The 12,269-nt window shown below is 40.7% G+C and overlaps 1 long non-coding RNA gene across 1 annotated transcript; it reads right to left on the bottom strand.

The window, feature by feature from the left end:
- Positions 1-2,979: 2,979 nt before the first annotated feature.
- Positions 2,980-11,971, bottom strand: LOC132395117 (uncharacterized). Its single transcript, XR_009512536.1, has 3 exons — positions 11,876-11,971; positions 6,175-6,331; positions 2,980-3,486 (listed from the first exon to the last, which is right to left on the bottom strand). It is a non-coding gene; the product is annotated as an uncharacterized LOC132395117 (long non-coding RNA).
- Positions 11,972-12,269: the final 298 nt, after the last annotated feature.

Below are 12,269 nucleotides of genomic sequence, written 5' to 3'. Positions count from 1 at the left end.
TATATTTAGTGAAGAAGCCTCAACTGCTTCCCTGAGCAGAGAACTCCACAGATCCACCACACTCTGGGAAAAACAGTTTCTCCTCATCTCCATCTTAAATCTTCTCCCTTGAATCTTGGGGCAATGTCCCATAGTTCTAGTCTCATCTACCAATGGAAACTTTTCTACTTCTATCTTATCTATCCCTTTTCAAAATTTTGTATGTTTCTATAAGATCCTCTCTCATTCTTCTGAGTTCCAGAGAGTATAGTCCCAGGCGACTCAATCTCTCCTCATAGGTTAACCCCTTCATCTCTGGAATCAACCCGGTGAACCTCCTCTACACTGCCTCCAAAGCCAGTATATCCTTCCTCAAGTATGGAGACCAGAAGTGCACACAGTACTCCTGGTGCAGCCTTACCAGTACCCTGTATTGTTGCAGCATGACCTCCCTGCTCTCGAATTCAATCCCTCTAGCAATAAAGGCCAACATCCTGTTTGCCTTCTTAATAACCTGTTGCACCTGCAAGCCAACTTTTTGCGTTTCATGAACAAGCACTCCCAAGTCCCTCTGCACAACAGCATGGTGCAATCTTACACCACTTAAATAATAATCTGCTCTTCTATTATTCCTTCCGAAGTGGATGATCTCGTATTTACTGACGTTCATCTGCCAGACCTTGGCCCACTCACTTAACCTATCTATATCCCTCTGCAGACTCTCCACAAAATTGCTTTTCCACTCAGTTTAGTGTCATCAGCAAATTTTGCTACGCTACACTCAGTCCCCTCTTCCAAATCATCAATGTAAATGGTAAACTAAAATATGGTGGAGAGGAACTCCTGCTGTTAACTCAGCATCTCAGCTTTCCCTATCTGGGAAGAGAAGAGCCAGGCACAGATATTAGAGATGCTGGAATTGCTACCATTTTCAAGAAAGACAAGAATTTCTGCAGATGCTGGAAATCCTAAGGGTGGGAAAGATCAAGGACTGGAGAAGAAAGAAACTGATAGGAGAGGAGACTATGGGAGAAAGGGAAGAAGGAGGGAAGGAGAAATCGATGTTCATGCCATCAGGTTGGAGTGTACCCAGATGGAATATAAGGTGCTTTTCCTTCACCCTGAGGGTGGCCTCATCTTGGCACAAAAGAAGGCCATGGACCAGCATGAACAGGAATGGGAATCAGAATTTAAATGTTTGTCCTACCTTTCCCCTCAATATTCTAACTTCTGGTCCCTTCCTCTCCACTCCTGATGAAGGATCTAGGATCTTTATTTCCCTGCTGCCTGACCTGATGACTTCCTTCAATGTTTTGTGTGTGCCGATCGTGATTTCCAGCATCTGCAGATCTCTCCTGTTTATCATACACTTGCAGTAGGTGGGAGCATTTATCTAGATGGGGAGTGAGATTTCTCCTTGCCTGATTAGATTGAAAAGACATTGATCTCCATTCATGTTGAACTGCTCTATGAAGGAAAGGCAGGGACAGGAAGGATAAAACTGCTGTCATTGTATGAATCCAAATAGATGGTGCCAGGTAACAAGAATCAGATTTTCAACAAACCTAGCTTCACCTATCACTTTCTAGCTATCCTCCTTTCCCTCTTCTCACCTTCTTATTCTGATGTCTTCCCCCTTCTTTTCCAATCCTGAAGACGGGTCTCGTCCAGAAATGTTGACTGTTTACTCTTTTCCATAGATGCTCCCTGACCTGCTGAGTTTCTCCGGCATTTTGTGTGTGTTGCTCGGGAAAGGTCAGTGCCTGGTTGGGCGAGGGAGGATGAAGAAAGAAGGTTGGGAGGGGATAGATGGATGGCAATTTTATTCTTCCTGCCCACATAGACTGTTTGTCCCACTCACATCGGGGAGAAGGCTACGTAGCATCCACACCTGGACTACCAGACTCAAAAAAAACTTACTTTCCACAAGCAGTAAGGTTGATCAATATCTCGACCACTAACCCTCCCACCTCCACTATTTTATTATTTTTTGTCAGTCACCTTACGTATAGACACTTCTGTACCTAGCGTCACTTTATGGACATACAATCAATATATAAGCTATTCTATGTATTGTATTTGTATTTATTGTTGTGTTCTTTATCTCATTGTGTTTTTGTGCAGCAGAGTAACAATTATTTTCTTCTCCTTTACACCTGTGTACTGAAAATGACTTTAAGCACTCTTGAATCTTGAATATTTTACTTCAATGCCATTTTCTGTACTAACAATACATCCTGAGGCCCCTCAAATTCAATAATGTATTAAACTCGGGCTTAAACGTACTGCGTGACTGAGCCTCCTCTGGAATAGAAGGTTCTGTAAAATGATGACCTTCTGGGTGAAGAAATTTCTTCTCCTCTCAGCCCTGTTTGGCCAACCCTTACTTTGAGACTATAACTCCTAGTTTGACATACCCCAATGAGAAAAACTTCATCTTTAAAGAAATGCAGTAAGCTATCTTTCCTAATGTAATAAAAAGCGCGCCAAGAAGTCTTAATAAAAAGCCTTACTGGTTGTTTGTGGAGGAGAAGATTTCAAGGATATGGGATAGGTAGGGGAATAGGACTAACCTATTGCACAGAAAAGACTGTTCATTGACTCTGCTTCTAACATTCAAATTTAATAGCTTGAACATTGGAGGCTGCGTGTTACTTGCAACCATTATCATATGCATATTTAGCGAAATTCTAGGCAAACCCTACATAGCACGCTGAGCTAATGGTCAGATTTTGTGTTGCAGTTTCAATGGATTCCATAGTTCTTTGTATGGGCCCAAAATGGTGTTGGATTAGGGTGCAGAATTGTTAGTTTTCTTGCAGTTTTGCTTTCCCATTTTTCATTATAATTTGTATATAATCATCTATATGCATGCAATTTTAACACTTAATAAAATGGCCATAACTACCAAGTTTTATTCCTCACTCTCAACTTCTAAAGAATCTCTGGATCAATATCACCAGATCCAACAACAGTAAGTTTATTAAATGTGGTTATAACAAGACCCTGTTAGGAGCAAGAAGGGGAACAGCAGAACAATTTGATCCAGGCACTGATACAAATTAATGTGCCCATGCTCCAGTCAGAACCACTAAGTGTTTTTGACATCATAGTATTAAAGCTCAAAGTTAAAAGTAAATGCTATTATCAAAGTACAAGTATGTCACCATATATACAGTTCTGAGATTCATTTTCTTGTGGGCACACCCAACAAATCTATAGATTAGAAACTATAACAGGATCAGTGAACATCTAGGGCGTTCAACCAGAGTGCAGAAGACAACAAACTGTGCAAATGCAAATATAAATAAATAAGTAACAATAAATATGAGAACATAAGGTGAAGAGTCCTTGAAATTTAGTCCATAGGTTGTGGGAAAATTTCAATGATGGGGACAAGTGAAGTTGAGTGAAGTTATCCCCTTTTGTTCAAGAGCCTGATTTTTGAGGGGTAGTAACTGTTCTTGTACCTGGTGGTATGAGTCCTGAGGCTCCTGTACCTTCTACCTGATGGCAATAGTGAGAAGAGAGCATGACTTAGTATGTATCATTTATTAGGGACTTAACTTGTACCATTGCCTTTACAACAGATCAATAGGAAATATCCACTAATGATCGGAAACACTAAATTCAATGTCCTATGCCATTTCTCTTGCTCACACTGTGTGAGACTGAATCACACTTGTTACAATTTTGATTAATTTTCTCATTATCACCGAGACCGCCAGTCTGCCTTCTTCGTCACTGCACTAGTCTGCATTCCCTCAGTTCCGCAGCTGTGTAAACCCTCATCTCAGTCTCAGTTAGGTTAGGAATTGGTTCATACAGCATTTGTAATGTAACAGATGGCATTGCATTCCACACTCTGTAAATATGAGATCATCCAAAACTTGGTTGCCCATGTCTTCACTTGCATCCAGTTCTAAGCCATCACAGTCGTTCATCTATATTATTATATATTTAAATATGCAATTAGAATTTTTTTAAATTTTTGCTTTCATCTTGACCTTGCCCCTCCTAATTCCCTGTCCTCCTTCAGCCCTCATCAGTTGGTGGTTCTCTATTTCTGCTGCTTTGTTCACCCTTGTGTAACTCTCATTTTGGCTTGCGGCTTGATACAGGGGGTGATAGACCCCTGGCCTGGCCAAACTTAAGAAACCTTTTTTGGGTGAATGCTACACAATGTGTCCCCTGTTTCAAATCAGTACCCCGAAATAACAAACAGTACACAATATGTGATTAAACGATTGAGCTTTATAATTCTTAATTTGACTATATGGTTAGTAAAGGAAACAAAAAAGAAAAAGGGCCCATTCTCATGAAACAGTCTAATGCACAACATTGGAGCTCACTGATAAGGCCATTCATCCACCATTGACCTCCTCTGATCATCACTGCCCTTTGGACCCTCACTCCAAGTCCACTCTGTCCGAGGTCTACCAATTCTCTCTATTCGCGTCTTCTCTCCTCATCTCTCCCCGGCAAAAGACCACAAATTCTCAGCTCCCAGATACACAAGAAAGAACAACATCTCACTCATTGGCTAGCATGTCCCATTATCTCTAGTCATAACCCAAACATTGCTGCTACAGAGAAACCATTACCTCAGCAGTGGAACATTACAGAGAAGCCTTTACATTAGCAGTGAAAACTTTACTGATTATTACACTTGAATTTAGTTGCCTTTGATGTTTTTGACTAAAGCCTTAAGCTCTGCATTTCCCTTCTTAAACCATTTTTCTTTTCTTCACCAGCTCTTCCTTCCTTTATCACATTGCTTTGAACTTTTTGCTTTGACCTAACGACTAACATACTTCAAAGTTACGCTTTGTTTGAGCATGTTCCTGCAATGCATTTTGGGACACCATGTTCAATTAGGCACATGCATAATAGACAAACAGAGATATGTAGGAGGAAAGGGTTAGAGAGATCTTAGATAGGTTAAAGGTCAACACAACATTGTGGGCAGAAGGGCCTGTACTGCGCTGTAATGTTCTATGTTCTACTCCTGTACTAAAAGGTACATATATATAAATGTATAAATGCAAATTTATATATCTAAATGCCAGGTGGCAAGGTGGAGTTACATCTCTACCAAAGGAAGTGTAGGGTTCTCCATCCCTCCGTTAGCCTGCAGGTCACCCTTGGGCAAAGTGTGGCACCTGCTTAGCCCCCTGATCAGGGTCATGTGAAGCCTTGGGAGTGGGCGGTGGATGGTCATCTGAGCTGCTGGTGCATAATCACAAGTCTTGGTTATGCGACCGCTGACACCAGGCAGACAGGCTCTGAAGAGTATTGATGATGGCTGGTGTCACCTGTCTTGTAAAGACACTGCCAGAAGGCAATGCCAAACTACTTCTGTGGAAAAATTTGCTACGAACAATCATGTCCCAGAGACCATGTTTGCCCATGCCATATGACATGGCACATAATGATACTGATCGAATGAACTCTAAAAAGAGACAGACAACTGGCCTCCTGGTTAAGTAGGGATGTAATACGGGGAGAGTACAAATAAGATAAAATTAGAAAATAAATATATAGAGAGATTAAATCAGTGTACTTTTTTGACTTTGGGATCTTCTCTAATGAGCTGAATCAGAGACCATTCAGACAATAAGCCATTGTCTCTAATTTTTGTATTTGCTTGTGGCATATCCCGCAGGGGCTCAAGGGAGCTGAGGTAACTTATGGTGACCAGGAGTTGCACGAATACCTCAGAAACCCAGTTGTTACTGGAGAGTTCCCAGGTATGCATTCAGCTACAGCATTTGTTTCTGTGAAAAGTGGCAAACCTGTTGATTTAAGATCATGTATGTTCTTTAACAGAAAGAAAACAGTGAAACAGTTTATATAATTTGGCTGATTAGCAACACAGATAGTAGATCTTTGAACTTCTTTTAAATCAAAGCCTGGATTGTTATGGGCCAAACAGATTGAATAAATAGCGTAGATTCTTTGGTAAACATAGAAACATGGAAAACCTACAGCACAATACAGGCCCTTCAGCCCACAAAGCTGTGCCCAACATGTCCTTACCTTAGAAATTACCTCAGGTTACCCATAGCCCTCTATTTTTCTGAGGTCCACATACTTGTCCAGGAGCCTTTTAAAAGACCCTATCGTATCCGCCTCCAACACTGTTGCCGGCAGCCCATTCCACGCACTCGCCACTCTCTGTATAAAAAAACTCACCCTTGACATCTGCTCTGTACCTGCTTCCAAGCACCTTAAAACTGTGCCCTCTCATGTTAGCCATTTCAGCCCTGGGAAAAAGCCTCTGACGATCCACACGATCAATGCCTCTCATCATCTTACACACCTCTATCAGGTCACCTCTCATCCTCCGTCACTACAAGGAAAAAAGGCCAAGTTCACTCAATCAACTATGGTGACCAACTATGATCAAACTTGCTTTAAGAGCATTATAATGCAACATATATTACCATATATTTCACTTTTTAGTGTTTTTTTCCTTCTTTTGCTTAATTGCAAAAAAACCCTATATGGTCTTTTATATAATAATGAAACAGAATGGCTATAGTGCATGAATGAACGCTAATCATAGTACCTAGGTCTTACATAAATCCATACACTGTAATCAGCTACAGATTATAAATCGAACACACAGAGGTGCCGGTGAATGGGTGATAGGTACTTCTATTTAATAACACTCTCCTCCCTTCACCCTCAGTCCTGTGCTTCTATCCTTTGTGGTGGCAGAGATTTTCTGATGTATATTGGCTTTGACTTCTTTTTTTTCATTAGCTTCTTGACTGAAGAACAAAGTTCTATACTCTGAATGTCACCAGTCATTCTTCAAACGATTTTATCTCTTTCCTCAGACCAGCAGAGCTGTAGTATTTTGAAGACATGCAAAACCCAGCTGCGAAGCAGCTGCGTGCTTCAATGCGTTGGAACGCTAGTATTACTTAACCCTTTATGTCTCTGCCATTCACCTGCATGAGTGCTGACTCTATGTTATAGACTAAAATGAACCTTGTTCCTTGGCACTGATAAGCCAACCTAACAAGCCTTTGTCACAGCATAGTGTATCTCTTGCTTGTTCTCCTTTGATTTTTTTAAAACCTTAATCCTTCAACATTTTCTTCAGAATCAAATCTGTCAAGTTATGTATTTATATATTTGTTTATTTATTTAGAGATCCAGTGTGGAACAGGGTCTTCCGGCCCAATGACCTACACTGTCCAGCAACCCATCTATTTAACCCTAGCCTAATCATAGGACAATTTACAACGACCAATGAACCTACTAACCAATACAGATAAAAGCAGAGCACCCAGAGGAAACCCACACGGTCATGGGGAAAATATCCTCACAGACAGTTCCAGAGTTGAACTCCAAACTCCAACACCCCGAGCTGTAATAGCATCGTGCTAACCGCTGCGCCACAGCAGCAGTGCTAATGACAGAGATGTGCAGATAATTTGATTTCTTATAGGAGTCATTCTTCACCCATCAGTACTAATCATGGTATTAGATTAATTTATTTTAATCTGGCCACCACTTCACAGCATGGGTTATTAGCAAAAATCCGAAACAGCCCAAGAAGCTTAGCTTAATACTGATCCGACCAATTTAAGATAGGGTCTGACATGACTGTGATATTTTCAAGCGTGTGTTGTATTGAAGGTAAAAGAATCAGATTATAGCTAGATTGCAGTATTAGTTATTTCAAATTAAATTGGCTGAGCAGTACGGTTTAAATTCCAAGATGTGCTTTCTTGCTTCCATCTTGTGGTCATTTTAATATCACCTCATTTATGATGATGCTTTTCTCACTTAATTTTCAAAACTGCATTGCTAAAAAAATGTTGGGAATATCATGGTTGAATTCCATTTAAATTTTCCTTTAGCACAAATATTTTAGTAGATACTGCTATTTAATGAGTTAATAGGTTTCTTGGTTGCCTTTACCCATCTGGAACCTTGAAGTTTGTTGTTTAAATCTTTGATTTATACTGAACTTGACAAGCAAATGAATTAAACACTTTTTGCTTCTTTGAGGCGACATACTGTATTTTTTTTTTAATTGGTGCATTTTTTTGTGCCATAAGTTAGATGTTTGGTCTGGGCAAAATAAGACCGTTAATTTTTAGGCATTAAACTTGAGCACCAAGCTAACCCAACCACAAAGTAATAAACTCAGTGGCTACTTTATCAGGCATCTCCTGTACCTAATAAAGTAGCCACTGAGTGTACGTTCACTGTCTTCTGCTGCTTGTAGCCCATCCACTTCAAGGTTCGACGTGTTGTGCATTCAGAGATGCTCTTCTGCACACCACTGTTGTAATGCACGGTTACTTACACTAATGCCGCCTTCCTGTCAGCTTGAACCAGTCTGGCCATTCTCCTCTGACCTCTCTCATTACTGGCATTTTAGCACACAGAACAGCTGCATACTGGATGTTTTCTTTTTGTTTTTAACACACGTTTCTATAAACTCTAGGGACTGTTATCTGTGAAAATCACTGGAAGTTAGCCATTACTGAGCTACTCAAATACCCTGCAATAACCAGCAATCATTCAACGGTCAAAGTTGCTCAGATCACATTTCTTCCCCATTCTGATGTTTGGTCTGAACAACAACTGAACCTCTTGACTAGGTCTATATGCTTTTATGCATTGAGCTGTTGCCACGATGGATTGATTAGATATTTGCATGAATGATCAGGCATACAGGTGTATCCTAATAAGTGGCTTCTGAATGTATATTCTTTTTTTTACGGATCACACAAAAAAGTGAATTTTTATAATTTCCACAGTGATATCTATACCAGGTTCTGAGTAGCACATCCATATCAGTTCATGGAAACCAGTTGCAGATGAAATATTTCAAAAGTTAAACTGACTCCAACCTCAACACCAAACAGTTCCTGCTTTCGGTTCTATTTTCACTTCCAGCCAAATTTAAACTACGAATCTGATGAAGGGTCTCGGCCCAAAACGTTGACTGCTCATTTTAACGGATGCTGCCCGACCTGCTGAGTTCATCCAGCTTGTTTGTACGTGTTGATTAAACCACCAACTCTTGCTTGCCACATCTTGCAATATTTCTATTATGTTCTGGAGTGTTAAATTAATGGACCCTTTCATAGGATAGTATAACTTCCAAGAGGACCACAACCTTGTAGTGGTTTGGAGGCTTGTGTGCCTCAATGACCCGGAGAGCTGTGTTGGCTAGAGCCAGGGCTCTTGGTAGGGTCATGCATGTTAAACAGGTCAAAGGGTAGAGGCCAGACTAAGAGTGGCCCACTAGTCCTCCAGGTTCAGGAGTTCAGCTCGTGGCTGATAACCCTGACTAGTAAAATAAAATTGTGATGGAAACAGCAATGAAGAATCCTTCTACATCTGAGTGCGACGGTATTCCTGAGTCTCCACCCGGGACTTACAGGACTGATAGTAGTTGAAACTGAGAGGAAGCTGCGGACATGATGAAGAAAGCCCTGAATACTAACAGAGATGGAGGGCCTTCATTGTTGCCCTAAATGCCAGCGGCATTACAGGCAGATTCATTTACGTACGATAGTATACAACTTGCGATTAGGAAATTACAGGTTTAAAACCATATCCAATAAAATATAAGGGAAGATCATAGCACATGTACAGCATAGTACAGGCCCATCAGTCCCTGATGTTGTGTTGACCTTTTAACCTACTCCAAGATCAATCCTACATAGCCCTCCATTTTTCTGTCATCCATGTTCCTATCTGTGAGTTTCTTAAAGGTCCTTAACTTGCCATTGTCAAAGAAAAACAGAACAAATGGAATCCTTTTAATTGTACCACAATCAGTCCAAACACAACCATCAGAGATGGAAAGTACTATTGACCATGCAATCAAATGGAACCTATTCACTAATTATCTGCTCACCTGATTTGCAATGGATAACCATCAGAGAATTACGAAACACATCCACCGTGACACTATTGAACAGAATGATAATTAAGTGTGCTAATAAGTATTGTGGCTAAAACAGGAGGTGAGAGATTTGGTATCCTGAGTTGCATGATTTACTTCTAGCATCACAAATCCTTTAATATTTACAACACACCAGTCAGGAAAGTGATGAAATACTCTCTACTTGCTTGGTGAATGGTGCCCACCATTGAGCATATCAACATGAAACCCTGTCGCAGGAAAGTATCATCCATTATCAGGGCCCCTCACCACTCAGGTCACGCACTCTTCTTGCTGTTGCCATCCGGAAGAAGGTGCAACAGCCTCAGGACTCAAACCATCAGATCCAGGAACAGTTATTACCCCTTAACCAACAGGCTCTTGAACCAAAGGGAATAACTTCATTTGCTCCATCATTGAAATGTTCCCATAACCCATCGACTCACTTTCAAGGACTCTTCATCTCATGTTCTCAATGTTTATTGCTTACTTATTATCTCATGTTCTCAATATTGATTGTTTATTTATTTATTATTATTTCTTTCTTTTTGTATTATTTATGTACAATGTCTTACGTATGTGACTCAAAATGGCTTCTTTGGTTTGTTAAGAGTAGGAATGCTTCTTTGTCTGATAAGTGTTTCTCTCGCAGTTGTTCAGCTTTAGACGCTGATATGGGGATTGTATTCATTTGTTAACCAATGGGGAATGTTATTTTGTCTTGTGAGGCTGGGAACTTGGGGGTGGTTTTCGCGTGTTTTCAGGAGAGTGCGCTGAGAGTGCGAGGAAGGTGGACGTGCGCTGCACTGCTTGGTTGACCACCGGGTGCAAAGACGTGGAGGTCAGAGGCAAGCGACGAGGGGTCGACTGGTTCGATGGTTGAGCTCCAACGATGTGCACTAAAATTACTGAACTTTGATAAGTTGGCGCCTTTTGCTTTTTCTTTTCTTTCATGTATATTGTATTGCCTAGAACTCTTTTAGTTTTAGTGAACTCTTTAAAGTGTATTTCATAATGGTATCTGGTGTGAATTTGATACTGTGTGCGGGCACAAGGCATAAACTTGATTCTCACAGCACCTGCGTGTACGGGAGGTGGGATTGGTGTGTGGCTGGATCTCCTTTTCCCCTACATATACCAGCCTGTTGGTTAAGTGTTACATTTATTTCTTTGTTATCTACTGCATTCTGGCTGAACTTGGGAGGTCTTTCATTGATTCTGTATTGGTTATTATCCTATAGATTTATTAAGTACACCCTCAAGAAAATTAATCTCAGGGTAGTATAAGGTGACATATATGTATTTTGATATTAAATTTATTTTGAACTTTGAATGTAGCTCCAATGGTCAATGCCACAGGTGGATAAAACAATAGTGGGCTTCATCCATCACCCAAAACTTTTATTTCTTCTGTCTTCTGGTGTACATTAATTGTTGTGTGTACTGCCTAAAAAATATAGACTACTGTAGTTTCTGAATCCATTAGCTCTCTCACCAAGGACAAGGGCTTCAAGTGCACGGAAACACCATCATTTACATGTTCCCTTGACACACCATCCTGACAGAGAAAGACACCTCTGTTCCTTCATTGGCCCTGGGACTGTATGATAACACCGACAGGCCTTCATTTTGAGAGTGCCTTCATTAGGATTCCAGCAGTTCAAAACCGTGCTCACCTTCCTTAGGGCAAATAACAATGGACAAAGCATAGTGACATTGTCAGCAAAACCCAGATTCCAAGCAGTGAAAACATTTTTTAAAATGACCATATGACCAATTAGAAATCTTTATTGCACCGCAAGCAGCAGGTACATTTGCATTTAAGTTATTATCTCTACAGATACTAATAGATCCATTGAAAATTCCGAACTAGTTACTGTTATTTTCCCTTCAGATCTAATTTTCTTTATGCATAAATAATTTCAGCTACGTAATTATTAATTTTATTTGAGAAATTTAAAAATAATTTCCCACCTTCCTACGACAAGCAAATGAACGCTCGCAGTGCGTGCTGCGACTCTTACAAAGCGGTCGCGTCAGGGCAACCCCAAGGCGGGCTCCGGGTTAAATGTCATCATACCCGGTGACGTCACACCCACGCGGGCTCATCTGGAAACGCGCTGACGTCACCGGGACCGTCCTGTTCCCGCCTTTCTCAGTCGCGTACCGCGTGCCAGGTACCTTTTCTTTCCCTTGGCTAACGGGGGAACTGGCGTGGTTTCCCTCAGCAACTTTAAAAAAAAATCAAACAAATATTTATAAAAAGGGTGAAGTACCACCATTAGACATTTTATCTTTTTATTCGGAAGAGCGCAAACATCTGTGCTTTTAGGTTTATAAAGTGTACTGTGAGAAATTTAGGCTGTCC

Source organism: Hypanus sabinus, chromosome 6, assembly GCF_030144855.1.
Source record: "Hypanus sabinus isolate sHypSab1 chromosome 6, sHypSab1.hap1, whole genome shotgun sequence".
NCBI lineage: Eukaryota > Metazoa > Chordata > Chondrichthyes > Myliobatiformes > Dasyatidae > Hypanus > Hypanus sabinus.
Note: the sequence above shows the minus strand (reverse complement) of the source record. Positions and strands in the feature narration are given on the sequence as shown.